The sequence below is a fragment of the Tachypleus tridentatus genome, chromosome 6, assembly GCF_004210375.1.
Source record: "Tachypleus tridentatus isolate NWPU-2018 chromosome 6, ASM421037v1, whole genome shotgun sequence".
Classification (NCBI taxonomy): domain Eukaryota; kingdom Metazoa; phylum Arthropoda; class Merostomata; order Xiphosura; family Limulidae; genus Tachypleus; species Tachypleus tridentatus.
In genome coordinates this window covers 143,968,050-143,980,566 of record NC_134830.1, presented here as the reverse complement: position 1 = coordinate 143,980,566, position 12,517 = coordinate 143,968,050, and the positions used below count along the sequence as shown (strand labels likewise).

The following is a 12,517-nucleotide window of genomic DNA, read 5'->3' as shown; positions in this document are numbered from 1 at the left end:
TCAAACAACACATATACATTATCAATTCTCATAAGAATATCAAACAACACATATACATTATCAATTCTCATAAGAATATCAAACAACACATATACATTATCAATTCTCATAAGAATATCAAACAACACATATACATTATCAATTCTCATAAGAATATCAAACAACACATATACATTATCAATTCTCATAAGAATATCAAACAACACATATACATTATCAATTCTCATAAGAATATCAAACAACACATATACATTATCAATTCTCATAAGAATATCAAACAACACATATACATTATCAATTCTCATAAGAATATCAAACAACACATATACATTATCAATTCTCATAAGAATATCAAACAACACATATACATTATCAATTCTCATAAGAATATCAAACAACACATATACATTATCAATTCTCATAAGAATATCAAACAACACATATACATTATCAATTCTCATAAGAATATCAAACAACACATATACATTATCAATTCTCATAAGAATATCAAACAACACATATACATTATCAATTCTCATAAGAATATCAAACAACACATATACATTATCAATTCTCATAAGAATATCAAACAACACATATACATTATCAATTCTCATAAGAATATCAAACAACACATATACATTATCAATTCTCATAAGAATATCAAACAACACATATACATTATCAATTCTCATAAGAATATCAAACAACAATACATTATCAATTCTCATAAGAATATCAAACAACACATATACATTATCAATTCTCATAAGAATATCAAACAACACATATACATTATCAATTCTCATAAGAATATCAAACAACACATATACATTATCAATTCTCATAAGAATATCAAACAACACATATACATTATCAATTCTCATAAGAATATCAAACAACACATATACATTATCAATTCTCATAAGAATATCAAACAACACATATACATTATCAATTCTCATAAGAATATCAAACAACACATATACATTATCAATTCTCATAAGAATATCAAACAACACATATACATTATCAATTCTCATAAGAATATCAAACAACACATATACATTATCAATTCTCATAAGAATATCAAACAACACATATACATTATCAATTCTCATAAGAATATCAAACAACACATATACATTATCAATTCTCATAAGAATATCAAACAACACATATACATTATCAATTCTCATAAGAATATCAAACAACACATATACATTATCAATTCTCATAAGAATATCAAACAACACATATACATTATCAATTCTCATAAGAATATCAAACAACACATATACATTATCAATTCTCATAAGAATATCAAACAACACATATACATTATCAATTCTCATAAGAATATCAAACAACACATATACATTATCAATTCTCATAAGAATATCAAACAACACATATACATTATCAATTCTCATAAGAATATCAAACAACACATATACATTATCAATTCTCATAAGAATATCAAACAACACATATACATTATCAATTCTCATAAGAATATCAAACAACACATATACATTATCAATTCTCATAAGAATATCAAACAACACACATACATTATCAATTCTCATAAGAATATCAAACAACACATATACATTATCAATTCTCATAAGAATATCAAACAACACATATACATTATCAATTCTCATAAGAATATCAAACAACACATATACATTATCAATTCTCATAAGAATATCAAACAACACATATACATTATCAATTCTCATAAGAATATCAAACAACACATATACATTATCAATTCTCATAAGAATATCAAACAACACATATACATTATCAATTCTCATAAGAATATCAAACAACACATATACATTATCAATTCTCATAAGAATATCAAACAACACATATACATTATCAATTCTCATAAGAATATCAAACAACACATATACATTATCAATTCTCATAAGAATATCAAACAACACATATACATTATCAATTCTCATAAGAATATCAAACAACACATATACATTATCAATTCTCATAAGAATATCAAACAACACATATACATTATCAATTCTCATAAGAATATCAAACAACACATATACATTATCAATTCTCATAAGAATATCAAACAACACATATACATTATCAATTCTCATAAGAATATCAAACAACACATATACATTATCAATTCTCATAAGAATATCAAACAACACATATACATTATCAATTCTCATAAGAATATCAAACAACACATATACATTATCAATTCTCATAAGAATATCAAACAACACAATAAAATTCCTACCAACTCTTCTTTTTCTTTTCAAAATGTTCAGAAATTTCAACCTGTCTTTGTATGCCAGCCTTTCTATCTCAGATGTCCTCTTTCAACCCTTTATGACAATCCCATGGTAAGGAGCTCAAGGTTTTAAGTGTAACCTAACCAGTAACCTATAAAATTAAACTATAAACTTCTGTCTAATATTCCTACAGATACAGTACAACCTAAAATCCTTTTTGCTCTTGTGCTAGCAAAAGCACATTGCTTAGAATGGCTTAAGAGATTGATTCTCAGCCTGAACACCAAGGTCATTTTCTTCCATAATACTAATATTGTTATTCCTTTCAAAATGATACTCATAACTCATATTATGATGTTCCACATGTATTACTTTATATGCATGTATTATAATTAAAAGTTATCTGCCATTTATTTGCCCAACTTAATAAATGATCTAAATCCTTTTGTAAAACAACTACATCCTTACAGCTGGTTACACCCAAGATCTTAATAACACCAGCAAATGTAAAACCTTTATTGACAATTCCTTCATCTGTGTCATTAGCATACCTCCTAAAATGAGCACTGGTCTTAACACTAAATTCTGAGGTACCCCACTTATGAAATTAATCCAGTTTGGTTGAATTCTATTTAATAATGACTCTGCTTTCTTCAATCCAACCACTCTTCTATACAATAAGCCAATACATCCTCAACACCAACACAGATCTTTTTAACCAGCCTTTTATGTGGCACTTGTCAAATGCTTTCTGAAAATCCACACACACCAAATCTACACCATTTCTCTCACCTTCATGAACAGCAGCATCTTAAAAGAATGTCAAAAGATTAGTAAGACAAGATATACATACCCCTAATGATACCTTGTTAACTATTCAAGAAATATTTTTATGTTGTTAAATTACTTTACAAAGTACCTTTCACAAGATTTTCAAAATTTTTCCCAACACTGGTATAAAAGTCTTATAATTACTGTAACAATTACAAGTACGTAAACACAACATAATGCATTTTTTGAAATATGATCATTCCAAAAATATTAGTTGGAGTACATGAAATTAAAATTCTGTTTTCTCAATAATATACAGTCTTTTCCTTGATCCTGCTTTTGGAACTAGTTTGCTTTAAATTTTGCACAAAGCTACTTGAGGCTATCTGTGCTAGCTATCCCTAATTTAGCAGTGTAAGACTAGAGGGAAAGCAGCCAGTCATCACCATCTACAGCCAACTCTTGGACTACTCTTTTACCAATAAATATTGGGATTGACTTTCACTTATAATGCCATCACAGCTGAAAGGGCAAGCATATTTGGTGTGACAGGGATTCAAACCTGTGACCCTCCGATTACAAATTGAGTGCTTTAACCCACCTGGCCATGTCAGGCCTTTTGAACTAGATAATCTTTTGTAATTTTCAAATATCTGTTTTATATTTTTGATTATGCTTGATTTTGGGTCTGATGTTAACATTTATATCAGTAATGCATAATTTCAATTAGTTTCATAAACCATCTGGTACATGATTTAGCACCTTGTTTCACACCATACCTCACAGGCATGATTATCACAACTGTCACTCAATCACAATATTGCCAGTTGACGCTGGGAAAAGGATCAAAAATCTTTTATTACACAGAATACCCAGTACATCTTGAAAGACAATATTATATTACATTGAATTTTACTTATCTTAGTTCCTTAATAATTCTGAAGAATTGATTGAATCAGGAGTCTTAAGTTACATGGACAGATATAATAAATAAATGTAGTATTCTGAAAATTGCTTAATCTCAGACTTTGAAGCCTAAATTGAAGGAAGATTCAATTAAATTTACACTTTGATCAGTGCATGTTACCAGGGTATACTTGTTTCAGAGAATTCTGCTTTTCAACAGTAACCCTGAACACATGTTAACCAAAACGAGATAAGCTGGATACACTAAGATATCATACCTTCACTTAGGGAAAGAAGGTTAAAAGGTCTTACTGAAGTATACAATATTATGTGGAGGATCAAATACTGAAATAGTTAATAGCTTCCCATTTCTTTTGGCATATTTCAAAACCAACAGAAAATGAGATAAGCATACAACTTAGTTGTTTAAGAATTTAAAAAACGATGTATTAAAATCCAGTTCTGACAGTTTTTTGGTTTTTTTCCTAACATCTGAGTAAATGGATAACTGCATTATGGGATGAGATGCTGTCTGCAACTGTAGACCCTAAATTCTCCTTTAAAACAAAGGGTTATTCGGACACCAAACCATATGGTCCCTAGTTCAGATTATTTTCCTTCAATAATATAATACTATAAAATGTCACCAATATGGTTTCGGTGTCACGTTTAACATATACGAAGGAAATCTTATATAGATCTTACTTCCAATTAATATGTATAATTAAGCTTATTTATATTACCTCTACTTTTAACAGCTCACCAACGTGAGAAAGCAGGTAAATACTATAAACCGGAAATTCAAAATCGGAAATATAATTATAATCATAATAATACGGTAAACGAATACTAAAATATTCTGCTATTTTCGAAACAAAATACTATTAAAATAGTTTAAACATTTTATTTTACAATATTATAGGTAACAGCTTTGTAATTTAAAGAATTGTGCTTTTAATTTTAATAAAATATTTGAGTACTCAAGTAAAATATATTATCATTGTAAAATAACAAATTAAATGAAATCGTGACAATGTCTTTACTACCATGCAATTGTGCTTTAAAACACAGTTCTTCAGGTCACTGCAAGAAAATATTTGCTTTAACGTATGGAACATTCCTAATATATTGACTGAGCATGGTCTACTTGTTAAAGTGCCAAACTGTGAATCCAATGGTCCATGGTTTGCATCCGGCTGCCTCAAAATCGCTCTTCGTATATTTATTCAAAATAATATCCAATTCTTACTATTAAGTTGAAATATTCAGGAGTTTGCGGTAGGTGATGTTACTACCTCTTTTTTTTTTATTATTTGTTTTTAGTTCTTCAATTCAGTATTATGAACGATTAGCGCAATATAGCCACTGTGTAGCTCTATGTGAATATATCCAAAACAAGAAATATGAACATTGATCGAATTTTTAAAGAAAAAAGATGTGTTCATTTACAGCAAAACTGATAAATAGACTTGATTTTGACAGTTCAGACTGTTACATCGTGTACCAAGAGAATACTTTTGAGCTTGTGGGGAGAGATAACTGTCACTAAATCGCACTACGTGTTTGTGATTATATGTCTCATGTGTAATTTATGATCCCAAAATCGGGCACTATTATATGCACAGAACACTGAAACAAGCAAACAAGACTGATTACTTGAAAAACTTATATGAACGTGTAAGAAAACGTTCACAACATTTAACTGTAAGAAGGGCCAAACCATAATACAGCAAAACATGGTCGAAAAGTAAAATTCTGCAGTATCATGTACCTTATCATTAAACATACTTCAACTAAAATATCAAGAATTATAAACTTTGTTATTTTGACCTTAAAACCATCAAGCTGAAACATAAATTTTATCATGATGTTGAATCATTTTTGAACTTCAGTTGTTTCATTAAAATACTAAACATAAAAACGTTTTATATTTGTTTAAAACTTAAACAACTTATTTGTTTTTTGTTTTGTTTTTTTGGAATTTCGCACAAAGCTACTCGAGGGCTATCTGTGCTAGCCGTCCCTAATTTAGCAGTGTAAGACTAGAAGGAAGGCAGCTAGTCATCACCACCCACCGCCAACTCTTGGGCTACTCTTTTACCAACCAAAAGTGGAATTGACCGGTACATTATACGCCCCCACGGCTGGGAGGGCGAGCATGATTAGCGCGACGTGGGCGCGAACCCGCGGATTACGAGTCGCACGCCTTACGCGCTTGGCCATGCCGGGCCTAAAACAACTCATAGTAACAATAACAAAATATATGGCGTCAAAACCTACTCCATAAATTACACAACAAACTATTTGAAATTAAATTGACTAAATACATTGCCATCTTTAATCTCACTAATTTCAAAGTTTCTTTGTTTGTTTGTTATTCAGCACAAACGGCTATCTGTGCTCTGCCAATTACTAATATCGAGGCCCAGCATGGCTAGGTGGTTTAGGCACTCGACACGTAATTTGAGGGTCGCAGGTTCGAATCCCGGTCGCACCAAACATGTTCGCCCTTTCAGCCTTGAGGTGTTATAATATGACGGTCAATCCCACTATTCGTTGGTAAAAAGGTAGCCCAAGAGTTGGCGGTGGGTAGTGATGACTAGCTGCCTTTCCTCTAGTATTACACTGTTAAATTAGGGACGGCTAACGCAGATAACCCTCAAGTAACTTTGCGCGATACTCAAAACAAACCAAACCACTAATATCAAAATCCAGTTTATAACGGTGTAAGTCTGCAGACATTCCGCTATGCCGTCGGGGGCGAGTTTGCTCAACAATGCAATATACTTAAAGGCATTATAGTTTATAAGATGAGGTGCCCGACTCTTGTCCGTGTTATGAGCTTTAAAATATGGGGATGAATGCTGTGATAAACAGCACAAAAATCCCACATAATATGTTATTACCGTATTCATTATTTCCTCACCAAAAGTATTGTGTAAGCAATATTAACTCATTATGTACTTAAAACATAGCGTACAACCCACTGCGAGATGGTCAGGGTAACGTTGTAGGAAGAGGTAACGGTCATGGGTGGCGGGTAGGAAAGCTTTCAATACCCACCTCTCAATGTCCTTCCACAGTGTTTCACCTGATTAAGTGACAGTCGTTGGCCTCAGAAATGTCTTACGAGCCGAAGATGAAAGGTCATGGTTTAAAGTAAGAATTGAGTATAAATCAAGAAATGTATGTGTGTGTTTTTCTTATAGAAAATCCACATCGGGCTAGCTGCTGAGCCCACAAGGGGAATCGAACCCCTGATTTTAGCGTTGTAAATTCGTAGGCTTACCGCTGTACCAGCGGGGAACGAATCAAGAAATGCCTCTTCAAATCACCCTTATAATGGCTATTGGTTTATTTGTTTTGTTTATTGAATTTTGCACAAAGCTACTCGAGGGCTATCTGTGCTAGCCGTCCCTAATTTAGCAGTGTAAGACTAGTAGGAAGGCAGCTAGTCATCACTTGGGCTATCCTTTTAGCAACGAATAGTGGGACTGATCGTCACATTATAACGCCCCCACGGCTGAAAGGGCGAGCATGTTTGGTGCGACCGGGATTCGAACCCGCGACCTTCAGAATACGAGTCGAACGCCTTAACGCACCTGGCCATGCTGGGTCTAGTGGCTATTGGAGTAGAAACTGCAACTGAGTTTATATATTTTAAAGAGTGGCAGCCACGTTTTTCATTGGATTCCTCCGTACATGTAAGACGTTTGCGTACCTTTCCCAACACTGTGTGCATATGTTGTGTTATAGAAATTTAATACACATTTTTCATTGTAAGGATATGGCACTATCTATGAAAGTAGTTACCCTTAACTTAATCCAAAATAATAATTTCCAAAAAACAGTAATAATTCGGGTGGATAAGATATAACTCCCCTATTGACATGCTTCTTGTTTCAAGCTATCATCCCATAAAGTTTGGTTGAAACTTGCCCAGCGATCTAGGGGAAGTTAGATAGCAGACGGACAGAGAAATAGATAGACACATCGATTTTTTGTACTTCACATAGGAATAAAGCATTTCAAAATTAATTGTTATGACTTTACAAACTCAATAGGCTTTCGGATTACTTTTCTTCCCTTTTTTTTTTTTTTTTTTTAGGGGGGGCTTTGACGTAACTCATTCACCTGGAAAGCCGTTTTGTTTAGTTTTAATAAATGAAAAATAACATACATTAATCTCAAGTTACTTTATTATTTTTCATAATAAAGCATTACACAATTATTGTTATGAAATGAGTGCCTTTTTAACATTCTTAATCTAGCTCCTTCGGAATTTTTAAGAATTAGAAGAGTATCATAATTTCACTTCAATCACTTGACATTCGTCATGTCCATTTCTCTAAGTTGTAGAATATGTCACTTTTCTTCTTAGCAGGTGATTCATTGTTTTACTTGAATTAATTATATCAAAGCAAATTCTCTGTTGATAATTAAAGCCATGAACAAGTGTACATATCCATAATAAATACACAGAAAGTAAGAGAAAGTTTACTAACAATTATTTTTCATTTCAAAATAAGGTCATTTAAAAACTTGGCACTACTTTATGCGGATGTGAATCTTGAGCCGCATATGAAAGCACGACAGTCACTGTAAACTACTACTTTATTCCATAACTAGCCTCTGAAGTGTTCAGACGTGAGAAGTTATCTCTGCCTCTTCATCGCACAAGCTTCCTTCGACGCTGAGATCATCAGTATTCCCGATAATTCTTGACGGATTACCGTTGAATTTCTCCCCTCGTCAAATTATTGCTTTTATCGACCAGTTTGAACCTAACGTCTCTGTTGACCCCAGAAAAAACTAGAATCCTTCGCCGAGGAGGCATGTTACTGCAACCTTCAACACTCCAGGCCCATGATTATCTATGTAAACCATAGAAAGCAGATATCAACGTTCAGTGCTCTCCTACTAAATATTCAAGTTGATATTTATTAAGAACGTTCATTTGTCTATAACTCCCGCTGAAATTCAACATTCTCTGGAAACAACAACCTCCACGAAACTCCATGTAGCTCACAGAATTCATTCTAAGACCACAGGATTGCCCACTAACTTTGTTAAAGTCGTAGCTGACTTTATGCTTAACCACGGATGTACCCTATAATACCTTCATTTTAGTGCCGAACGCCCCTGATGTCGAGCAACTAATTGTCTGGCCCGGCATGGCCAAGCGTGTTAAGGTGTGCGACTCGTAATCTGAGGGTCGCGGGTTCGAATCCCCGTCGCGCCAAACATGCTCGCCCTTTCAGCCGTGAGGGCGTTATAATGTGACGGTCAATCCCACTATTCGTTGGTAAGAGAGTAGCCCAAGAGTTGGCGGTGGGTGGTGATGACTAGCTGCCTTCCCTCTAGTCTTACACTGCTAAATTAGGGACGGCTAGCACAGATAGCCCTCGAGTAGCTTTGTGCGAAATCCAAAACAAACTAATTGTCAAAATGTCAAATCTGTCAAAGTACCCCTCGTCCAGTAAGTTTTTCATCTTTATGTATGCCAATTATCTCTGCTGAGAAGAAAAACAAGGAAACTCCGACCAACGTTCACGTTACCCCTCAGCAGCGACCCAAACCAAAGAAGACAGCTTCCATGCCAGATTCAACACGTGCACGTTAAAACTACAAACGTATCAACCACTACAGATATCAACATCACGTTCAGCAAGAAGACACGAACAAGATTGGCAAGAAGACGCCAATCGTCTCGGACCGAAACAGAACGACCCATTGAGACAAATATAATCGATAACTCCGTTTCACGAACTGCCTATCTTCATCCTCCTGGTGACTGAGATCTATCTTTTAATCAATCGCGGACTAAATACATGTGTTTTATCGTTGTATATTCTTTGAGTGATTTTGTTATAAGCTTTAATAACCCTGATTTTTTCTTTCCAGCAACTTCCGAGTACTGTACTGTCAGGGTAGATTTTTCGGCGCCTTGATCGTGAAAGTGGATTTTCTCAGGGTACTCCCGTTTTCCCCCACAGTAAATTCTGAGGTTTTTGGATCTCTTTTTTTTTTTGTGGTCAATATCTATCCTCCCGCGGACCATCATTGGACCTTTGCCACCCGATTACATTACAAATTCGTTAACTTTAAATCTTGTCGGTTTAGCTATTAATAATCAATCACTAGCCCAGTTAAATTTTACTTCACGAATAGGGCAAAGAGAAGGTCTCTTCTGAGCGCCCTCGAATGTTTTTTATTTAAACTACCACTTTACTGATATCTTGTTATCAGTTAACTGATATCATGTTAACTAGTATTTCTACCGTGTTGGGGGCAGGAATGCTAACTTCAGTAGATAAGTTTTATTTTACTTACACCCATATGGTAGTACCTTAGTTTTTATTTTTCATGTTCTAATATTTATCTTATTCTTATTTTAACTTTGGAGAGCGGTCACCTTCCCCCAACTCACTGTGGACAGTGAAGGATGATATAGATGTGGGATATTGTTGGCTTGAGCACTCGCATCTCGCTCTCCTAATTTCTAATCTTACCAGACTAGCGAATTGGAAGTTAGGACTGATAGACGGTCTATCCTTACCGCAATGTAGGTCCTTCTTTCGCAACCACCCCAAGATATATTTTACTGAAAGACGGTCTATCCTTACCGCAATGTAGGTCCTTCTTTCGCAACCACCCCAAGATATATTTTACTGATAGACGGTCTATCCTTACCGCAATGTAGGTCCTTCTTTCGCAACCACCCCAAGATATATTTTACTGATAGACGGTCTATCCTTACCGCAATGTAGGTCCTCTTTCGCAACCACCCCAAGATATATTTTACTGATAGACGGTCTATCCTTACCACAATGTAGGTCCTTCAACCACCCCAAGATATATTTTACAATTCCACGTTGGAGCTTGTACTGTTGCATCTTTTTTTTTTAAAATATGCAGCGTATTTTAATTTTAACATTTTGTTTATGGCTTAAAATTTATACGAAATTAAATAATTTATATCTAAATGAAAGTATATGAATAAACAAAATCTCGAGGAAAGACTGCAGTTAAATAAAACAAATCCCAACCACTGATCAATTATAAGCGTAAAACATATTTAAGCCATAAACCACAACACATTAACATGCAATTAAAACAAAACTTGTTTAATGCGTTTTGGTTTATGGCTTAAATATTTATAGTTATAATACATACACACAGGACTTGTAGGTTTTAATGTAATTTTTTTCATTCCCTAATAAATTAACCTACAACCATCTAGGTGTGAAAATTGAGTTATGTAAATCATTATTCCATCTGAACAATTATTTAATTATTATATAGACAAATAACTTTGAGGCCGAACTGTATTTCTTTGGTTTGTTCTGCCGAACCTTGAATAGATGAAACTGCAGTCCACAACAAGGTTACAGACAATCACAAAGCATTAATCCTCTACATCAACGATTCATTTTTAATTTTACCTCTGATGATAAATTGTTCAACAGACACACGCACATAATCATTAAATATGCATGATGTCGCGAAATTACTTCCTTAATAACTTTAAAGAATAACAATTATACAGTGGCGGCGCTTGCCCCCAAAATGAGCCAAGTCTCCTCCTACTATTGTTACCTACATATATTCATAAAATATGGAAAACACAATCGTCGTTGTTGCTTAACATTTAACATCAAAAACAGTCTGTAGAACTCAACTTCTTCATTAAAACGGAAGTATGTGTCATGCGTCCAATTGTAACGTACTGTATTGCTGTTCCCTGTGTAATACCATTCTGTCTTGAGCTTTGACGAAGATTAGATAACCACGTTGATTTCAAGTTACAACAGAACAGGCGCATTGTTTTGAAGTAATATTGACTATAAACACAACATGATGAAAGATAGTTAGCCTGATAGTGATCTTACTTTTCCTCAGTGTATTAACTTTACATGGGATAATTCGTTTCTGCTATGTAAACTATGTCTTTATGTTGTATTTCTTTTGATTTGTAGCTTTACTCTTAATGGTATATTAAATGTTCAATCTAAGCTAACCTCGATTTTCTTTATTATGTATTACCTTGGGTGGAATTTAGGTGAGCTTCCTCTTTTACATATACACATTTTCATAAACAGATTTCTAATTTGTAATAGTGAATTATTAACCAGAGTACGAGTTTCCAATGAAAACGCAGTTCAAAATACCACACCTTTCTGAAATGTACCTTGATATTTACATTATAATTTACCATCTATACTTCATAGTGATGGCATTTTTGGGGAAGCTCCTCCACAGCTTACCTCAGCCCCCTCCCCCCCTATTCAATGCATTAGAAATTTTTTTTGACTAAACCATGGATTTGGTTTATTTTGAATTTCGCGCAAAGCTACATGCCATGAGGACTATCTGTGCTAGCCGTCCCTCATTTAGCAATGTAAGACTAGAAGGGAGGGAGTTATCACCACCAACTCTTAGGCTACTCTTTTATCAACAAAGCGTAGGATTGACGTCCCACCGCCAAAAGGGCGTGCATTTTGGTGTGACGAGGATTCGAACCCGCGACTCTCGGATTACAAGTCAAGTGCCTTAACTAC

The 12,517-nt window shown here is 33.9% G+C and overlaps 1 protein-coding gene across 9 annotated transcripts in view; it reads right to left on the bottom strand.

Annotated features, from left to right (window-relative positions):
* Positions 1–5,116, bottom strand: part of LOC143253927 (uncharacterized) — a 43,853-nt gene extending 38,737 nt beyond the window's left edge. For 6 of the 9 annotated variants that reach the window (XR_013029895.1, XM_076508531.1, XM_076508538.1 and 3 more), the window contains exon 1: positions 4,700–4,776. The gene's annotated coding sequence lies outside the window, so the exon portion shown is untranslated. Of the gene's footprint in view, positions 1–4,234; positions 4,609–4,699; positions 4,824–5,002 lie in introns of those variants that run through there. The other 3 variants (XM_076508535.1, XM_076508532.1, XM_076508537.1) reach the window with 3 other exon arrangements.
* Positions 5,117–12,517: the final 7,401 nt, after the last annotated feature.